The 7506-nt window shown below is 41.2% G+C and overlaps 1 pseudogene; it reads left to right on the forward strand.

Annotated features, from left to right (window-relative positions):
• The first annotated feature begins 1002 nt into the window (after window positions 1-1002).
• Window positions 1003-6044, forward strand: LOC122013739 (annotated as a pseudogene).
• Window positions 6045-7506: the final 1462 nt, after the last annotated feature.

Raw genomic sequence — 7506 nt, forward strand, 5'->3', positions numbered from 1 at the left:
ACTGGACTTAAATGAGAGACTTGCGATATGGCAAGATAGGGCCCCTGAGTCAAGTCAAAGTATAGGAGGCCGGCTAACATGGCAAGCAAAGTCAATGAGGGGTCAACATTGGGGGCTAGAGCATTCGATCGTCTTAGCGGAGCGGTTATCCGATCAGACCCTTAACCCAATCAAACCCCATTTCTATCAATATTAATGAAACCCTGAGCTGAGTAAGTATCATTTATAGCCAAGACCTTTTTGTCACTCAGGATGATATGGTTAACTATTTTGGTCGAGTGTTCTAGCCTATCAGACCTATTGTCTGATCGAACAAACTGGACACTTGGTCTGACAGGACTCCCCAGTCAAGTAGAGAGTCCGAGTGAGAGCCAAGTCCCTAATAGCATTCCTTTAACCCGATTTGGTCGTTCCTATGAGCAACAGCTGATCAGACTACAAAAACGACTCGATCATTCCTGCTAACAGCTCCCCCGAGTGGGTGAGCATACCGTTCTCCCAAGAAATATTAGAAGATAAATTGTCGAGTCATTTTCGATCGCCTATTGATCAGATAATATGGAGGAGCATTCGATCCGAAAGACCATCTGCTCAAATTTAAAAAATGCAACTATTATCTATCAATATATGGACGGAGTCAAATACCCAGTGTTCCTCACTACCCTCTTTGGCTCGGCACAGAGATGATTCAACTAGCTCCCGACCGAGTCCATTTGTTGCTTCAAGGATTTCTGTAAGGCATTCCTCCATTTTTTGCCAGCAGTCGCCGCTATCATAAGACGACACTAAGCTTGTTTTCCCTTAAGCAAGGACCCAAGGAAACGCTAAGGGCCTACATCAAAAAGTTCAATCAAGTGGTCATGGGCATTCCCTCGGCCACCCTGGAGATCTTAGTGAGCGTCTTCTCCTAAGGGCTCACGAATAGTGATTTCTTCCAACACCTCATTAAGAAGCCACCAAGGGACTTCGATCATCTCCTCGAATGGTCAACCAAATACATCAATGTTGAAGAAGCTCAATCCGTTTGAAAAAAAAGAAGTATCAGCGCCTGCTTCTGTTGCCACCTCGAGCATCGAGTTCCTCCCCCTACTCTGTCGTCTAATGGTCCCCGATTGGGGCACCCGTCACATCACCACGTGCAGTAAGGGCCCCTCATCCCAATGACCTAATATTCCTTTTTGACATTTTGTACCATAGAGGATGGAGAATATTCTATATGCAAGCTGTATACTAGAAGCTTCCACCCTGTAAAACGTAGAGATTACAGGCCAATTTCGAGAAAGGTGTCAGAGCACCTTTATTGTCATTCCTTTTTTGGAAGTGCATCAAAATTTAGGCACAAAGGAACACTAATATTATAAAAGGAGGTCTCCATCTATATGCACAGGTACGTGAGGCTAAGCAACTTTAGGCACTCACATCCATTGTTCACATATTTTGCTACTATTCATTGCTCTCTACTTAATCGGTCACTTACTTGAGTGTCGGAGTGCTTGTGTCAGAGACTCCTCTCTGGCTCAGTTGCTGATGTTGTCTTTGACATGTAGGATCACTTTGATTTAATTTCTTGCTGACTCAAAATCTTCACACGGTCAACATCAAAGCCGAGCAGGCGGTGAGCACCGTCTGCAAGTACCATGATCCGATCATCGATGAAAGGATCGAGAAGTGGAGGAGCGGAGAAAAGAAGGAGGTGGAAGACCTTCTCGACGTCATGATCTCCCTCACCAACGACTCCGGCAAGCCGATTCTCAGCACTGAGGAAATTAAAGCTCAATGCGCGGTAAGGATGAACGATATATTATTATTATTATTATTATTATTATGGATAATATATTATTTTAAAGGAAATTAAATTTGAATTATTTTATAGCAAAAAAACCATTATTAGGGAAAAATAAGGAATTTTTATACTTATGGTGATCCTCTTACGTCATCATACATTATTAGATTCCAATTTTTACTATATCCTTATATATATCTAAATAAAATTTACCATATTTAATCCTTTCTAATCAAATTTTTTGATCCTCCTTTATTGATGTATATGTTTGTCATATGGCTGGAAAAAAATATCGAAATACCAAAAAATCGTATCGAAAAAATACCGTATATATCAAAATTTTCGGTATACCGAAAAATTCGGTACGGTATAATACCGTACCGAATTTGTCGGTAATAGAAACAGTAACGATTTAAAATATTTCGGTATACCGAAATACCGAGTAACTATAGATTAAATGATTAATTAGATTCCCCTAAAGCCTAAACCAAACCCTAAACGGCCCCAAACCATGTTCTCTCCTTGCGTCGTCGGCGCACACGTCACGACTCGCGATTCTTTCCTTCCACAGTCGACCACCGCACGTAGTCGCCGGAGAAGATGCACAACAACTTAGAAACTTCTTCTCCAACCCTAATATTTTTTTCCCTTCATTGAATCTAAAGAAATCTAATCACCGAGCTCTGTTCTAAGAGCTATGCTTGCGCAAATTCTTGTCCGATTTTTCGGTGAGTTTTAGCTTTTATTTCTTTGGTGGATTTATGGTATTTTTAGTAGGGATTGAAGCCTATATGCTTCCCCTATTTTTCCAGCTAGCATTTAGTTATTTTTGGCAAGAATTCGACGAGTCTCTGGTGAGCCACCACCCTGGGACCACCACCTACTGGTTTAATCTTCAATCTTACATATTTGGGTCTGAAATCCGAACTCTTGTTTTTATATGATCACTGCCCTTCATTACAAGATAATTATTTTTTATATATTATATGTAATATATATATAACTTCAGCATGACTGTATTTTATCGATACCGTACCGACATTTCGGTATACCGAATTTCGGTATACCGAAATGTCGGTACGGTATCGGTATCATTTCTTAAAATATCGATTTTTTCGATACGGTATACGGTATTCAATTTTGGGTACGGTATATCGTACCAACCCAGGCCTAGTTTGTCATACTTCCCTAATTAGAATATTCTATCTTTTTGAAATCTTTCTCAATAGATATAATTATGACTTTTTTTTAAATTTTATTTTTATCCCGTCTAACATCCACGTTAACACTCTCATTTACTCCCATATTCTATTTATGTGTATACTTCATATTGAACTAAGAATCAACTATAATATAATATAATATAATATATGTAACGATAATTTTCTAAAATTAATTATGAACATTTATTCTTATCAAAGACATTATTTTTTTGCAGGAGTTTATATATGCCGCCGTGGACAATCCCTCAAACACAGCAGAGTGGTTGTTGGCACACTTGCTAGAACAACCTGACATCATGCGAAAAGCTGTTGAGGAGTTGGATCGGGTTGTTGGCAAGGAGCGGTTAGTAGTCGAATCTGACTTTGCTCGACTCCCCTATGTGAAGGCATGCGCTCGCGAGGCCCTTCGTCTCCACCCGATCGCACCATTCAACCTCCCACACGTAGCCATCGATGACGCGGTCGTTTCCAACTACTTCATCCCCAAGGGGAGCATGGTGTTGTTGGGTCGAGCTGTACTCGGACGAAATCCCAAGGTTTGGGATGATCCGACCCAGTTCAATCCGAGCCGACACTTTATGGATGGACACCAAGAGGTAGAGTTAGCATAGCCAGGTCTCCGAATGATATCGTTTACCACCGGGCGTCGACAATGCATGGGAGCTCAGCTTGGCACGGCAATGACCTACATGTTGGTTGGAAGGGTGCTTCAAGCATTCGAATGGAGTTTACCTATTGATGAGGCTAGCATCGACCTCTCGGAGGAAAGGATGAGCCTCTTCAAAGCCAATCCTCTAATGGCTTGTGCAAAGATTCGATTGCCAGATTTGTTGGAGAATCTATGAGCAAAAGAAAGTAAACTGAAGGATAAAAGAAACTTATGATCCATGAACTCAAATTTGCTATCTCATATTTTGCAATTTGTTCAAGAACTATCTTATCAAATTATTTAATTCCATCTAAAATATTTAGATTCAAATCTTTTGGAAACCATCATTGAGTTCTTACAAAATTTGATTTTAAATATGGTTTCTGCCAAAATTTTAACATACAATGCGAGACCTGGTATCCATTACCCGCAAGGTGTTATTTTCTTGTTGCTAGCACCATGAGGATTTTCATCTGTCCAGTCGTCCCATGCTCTTGCCTTTTTTATCTCTGTATCATCGTCCTCATCTGTCGTGCAGTGATATCCTTGTGCCATGATGAGTTTGCTTCTTCCGCGATCCTCACATTCCTTTCCTACCATTTCTTCAAAATATCGAAATATCGAAATACCGAAAAATTGTATCGAAAAAATATCATATATATCGAAATTTTCGGTATACCGAAAAATTCGGTACGGTATCATACCGTACCGAATTTGTCGGTAATGGTAACGGTAACGATTTAAAATATTTCGGTATACCGAAATACCGAGTAACTATAGATTAAATGATTAATTTAGATTCCCCTAAAGCCTAAACCAAACCCTAAACGGCCTCAAACCATGTTCTCTCCTTGCGTCGTCGGCGCACACGTCGCGACTCGCGATTCTTTCCTTCCACAGTCGACCACCGCACGTAGTCGCCGGAGAAGATGCACAACAACTTAGAAACTTCTTCTCCAACCCTAATATGTTTTTCCCTTCATTGAATCTAAAGAAATCTAATCACCGAGCTCTATTCTGAGAGCTATGCTTGCGCAAGTTCTTGTCCGATTTTTTGGTGAGTTTTAGCTTTTATTTCTTTGGTGGATTTATGGTATTTTTAGTAGGGATTGAAGCCTATATGCTTCCCCTATTTTTCCAGCTAGCATTTAGTTATTTTTGACAAGATTTCGATGAGTCTCTGGTGAGCCACCACCCTGGGACCACCACCTACTGGTTTAATCTTCAATCTTACATATTTGGGTCTGAAATCTCAACTCTTGTTCTTATATGATCACTGCCCTTCATTACAAGATAATTATTTTTTATATATTATATGTAATATATATATAACTTCAGCATGACGGTATTTTACCGATGTCATACTAACATTTCGGTATACCGAAATGTCGGTACGGTATCGATATCATTTCTTAGAATATCGATTTTTTCAGTACGATATACGGTATTCGATTTTGGGTACGGTATACCGTACCGACCCAGGCCTAATTTGTCATACTTCCCTAATTAGAATATTTCATCTTTTTGAAATCTTTCTCAATAGATATAATTATGACCTTTTTTTAATTTTATTTTTATCCTGTCTATCATCTATCCACGTTAACACTCTCATTTACTCCCATATTCTATTTATGTGTATACTTCATATTGAACTAAGAATCAACTATAACATAATATAATATAATATAATATATGTAACGGTAATTTTATAAAATTAATTATGAACATTTATTCTTATCAAAGACATTATTTTTTGCAGGAATTTATGTATGCCGCCGTGGACAATCCCTCAATCACAGCAGAGTGGTTGTTGGCACACTTGCTAGAACAACCTGACATCATGCGAAAAGCTGTTGAGGAGTTGGATCGGGTTGTCGGCAAGGAGCGGTTAGTAGTCGAATCTGACTTTGCTCGACTCCCCTATGTGAAGGCATGCGCTCGCGAGGCCCTTCGTCTCCACCCGATCGCACCATTCAACCTCCCACACGTAGCCATCGATGACGCGTTCGTTTCCAACTACTTCATCCCCAAGGGGAGCATGGTGTTGTTGGGTCGAGCTGTACTCGGACGAAATCCCAAGGTTTGGAATGATCCGACCCAGTTCAATCCGAGCCGACACTTTATGGATGGACACCAAGAGGTAGAGTTAGCATAGCCAGGTCTCCGAATGATATTGTTTACCACCGGGCGTCGACAATGCATGGGAGCTCAGCTTGGCACGGCAATGACCTACATGTTGGTTGGAAGGGTGCTTCAAGCATTCGAATGGAGTTTACCTATTGATGAGGCTAGCATCGACCTCTCGAAGGAAAGGATGAGCCTCTTCAAAGCCAATCCTCTAATGGCTTGTGCAAAGATTCGATTGCCAGATTTGTTGGAGAATCTATGAGCAAAAGAAAGTAAACTGAAGGATAAAAGAAACTTATGATCCATGAACTCAAATTTGCTATCTCATATTTTGCAATTTGTTCAAGAACTATCTTATCAAATTATTTAATTCCATCTAAAATATTTAGATTCAAATCTTTTGGAAATCATCATTGAGTTCTTACAAAATTTGATTTTAAATATGGTTTCTGCCAAAATTTTAACATACAATGCGAGACCTGGTATCCATTACCCGCAAGGTGTTAATTTCTTGTTGCTCGCACCACGAGGATTTTCATCTGTCCAATCGTCCCATGCTCTTGCCTTTTTTATCTCTGTATCATCGTCCTCATCTGTCGTGCGGTGATATCCTTGTGCCATGATGAGTTTGCTTCTTCCGCGATCCTCACATTCGTTTCCTACCATTTCTTCATCATCTCCATTTCACACAATCCAAGTTCCTTTCCTGAGTCAGATGAAGGCCGGATGAGTTATCGCTGGTATTCACGGAGAGGCGACTATGACACCCTTATCGTATGTGCCCCCGAGGACGGACCCCCACGTGGTACTGACAGACAGCGATAACTAAGTCGGCGGTACTTGAGCTCTGCTCGCACTCAGACAAGCACGCAAAACGTTAGAGGCCAAAAATCAGGGAAAAAGTCTCTGGTGTGCCCAAGTCTGATACTTTTTTCCTAGAAGAACAGTGTACGAAAGAGAAAGAAAAGTAGAAGACAAGTGCGGATGTACAAGAGAGCGTACCTGCTCAAGGGAGAGGACCTCCCTTTTTATATGATAGTGTGTACCTCTGAAGCATGACTGATGTTAAGGAATGTCAGGTGTCAGGACCTGTCTGGTGATAGAGGATGTGTGACACCCTCTTGTGGACTGGAAGAAGATTTCATTCGTAGATGACCGCAGACAATTAGAATATTTCATGACATACAGCAGTTATTCTTTGACAGACGATTATGATTCCTTGACCTTGTTGTCGTGTAGCGCCTTCTGTCCCACCCAGATATAACTAGGGCAGCTCGGGATGATCTGTCAGGTATAACATCTGGCCTAAGTCTTGAGGGGCAAGGAGAGCTGTGATGAGATCGCTCAAGAGCTGACCAGGAGGTGACCTACTAAGAGAACTAGGCTTGGATATAACCAAGCTATGAAAACCCGACCAGTCGGAGCAGGTCCGACATCACCCTGATTGCACATCTTGATTCAGATCTGGGATCTTGATCTGTAAGCACCCGACCAAGCATCATACATCTGATGACACTGGATGGTCCTACCTCTTCTTTCCCTACCTGCTGGCTGCCACGTCCTCCTGACTGTTGACTGCCACATCCTCCTGACTGTTGACTGCTACATTCCTTTGACTTCTGACTGCCACATCTTCTTGACTTCTGACTGTCACATCTCCTTGACTCTCGACGACAGGGCCTCCTGACTGTTGACTGCCACGTCCTCCTGACTGTTGACTGTCA

Source organism: Zingiber officinale, chromosome 8B, assembly GCF_018446385.1.
Source record: "Zingiber officinale cultivar Zhangliang chromosome 8B, Zo_v1.1, whole genome shotgun sequence".
Taxonomy (NCBI): Eukaryota; Viridiplantae; Streptophyta; class Magnoliopsida; order Zingiberales; family Zingiberaceae; genus Zingiber; species Zingiber officinale.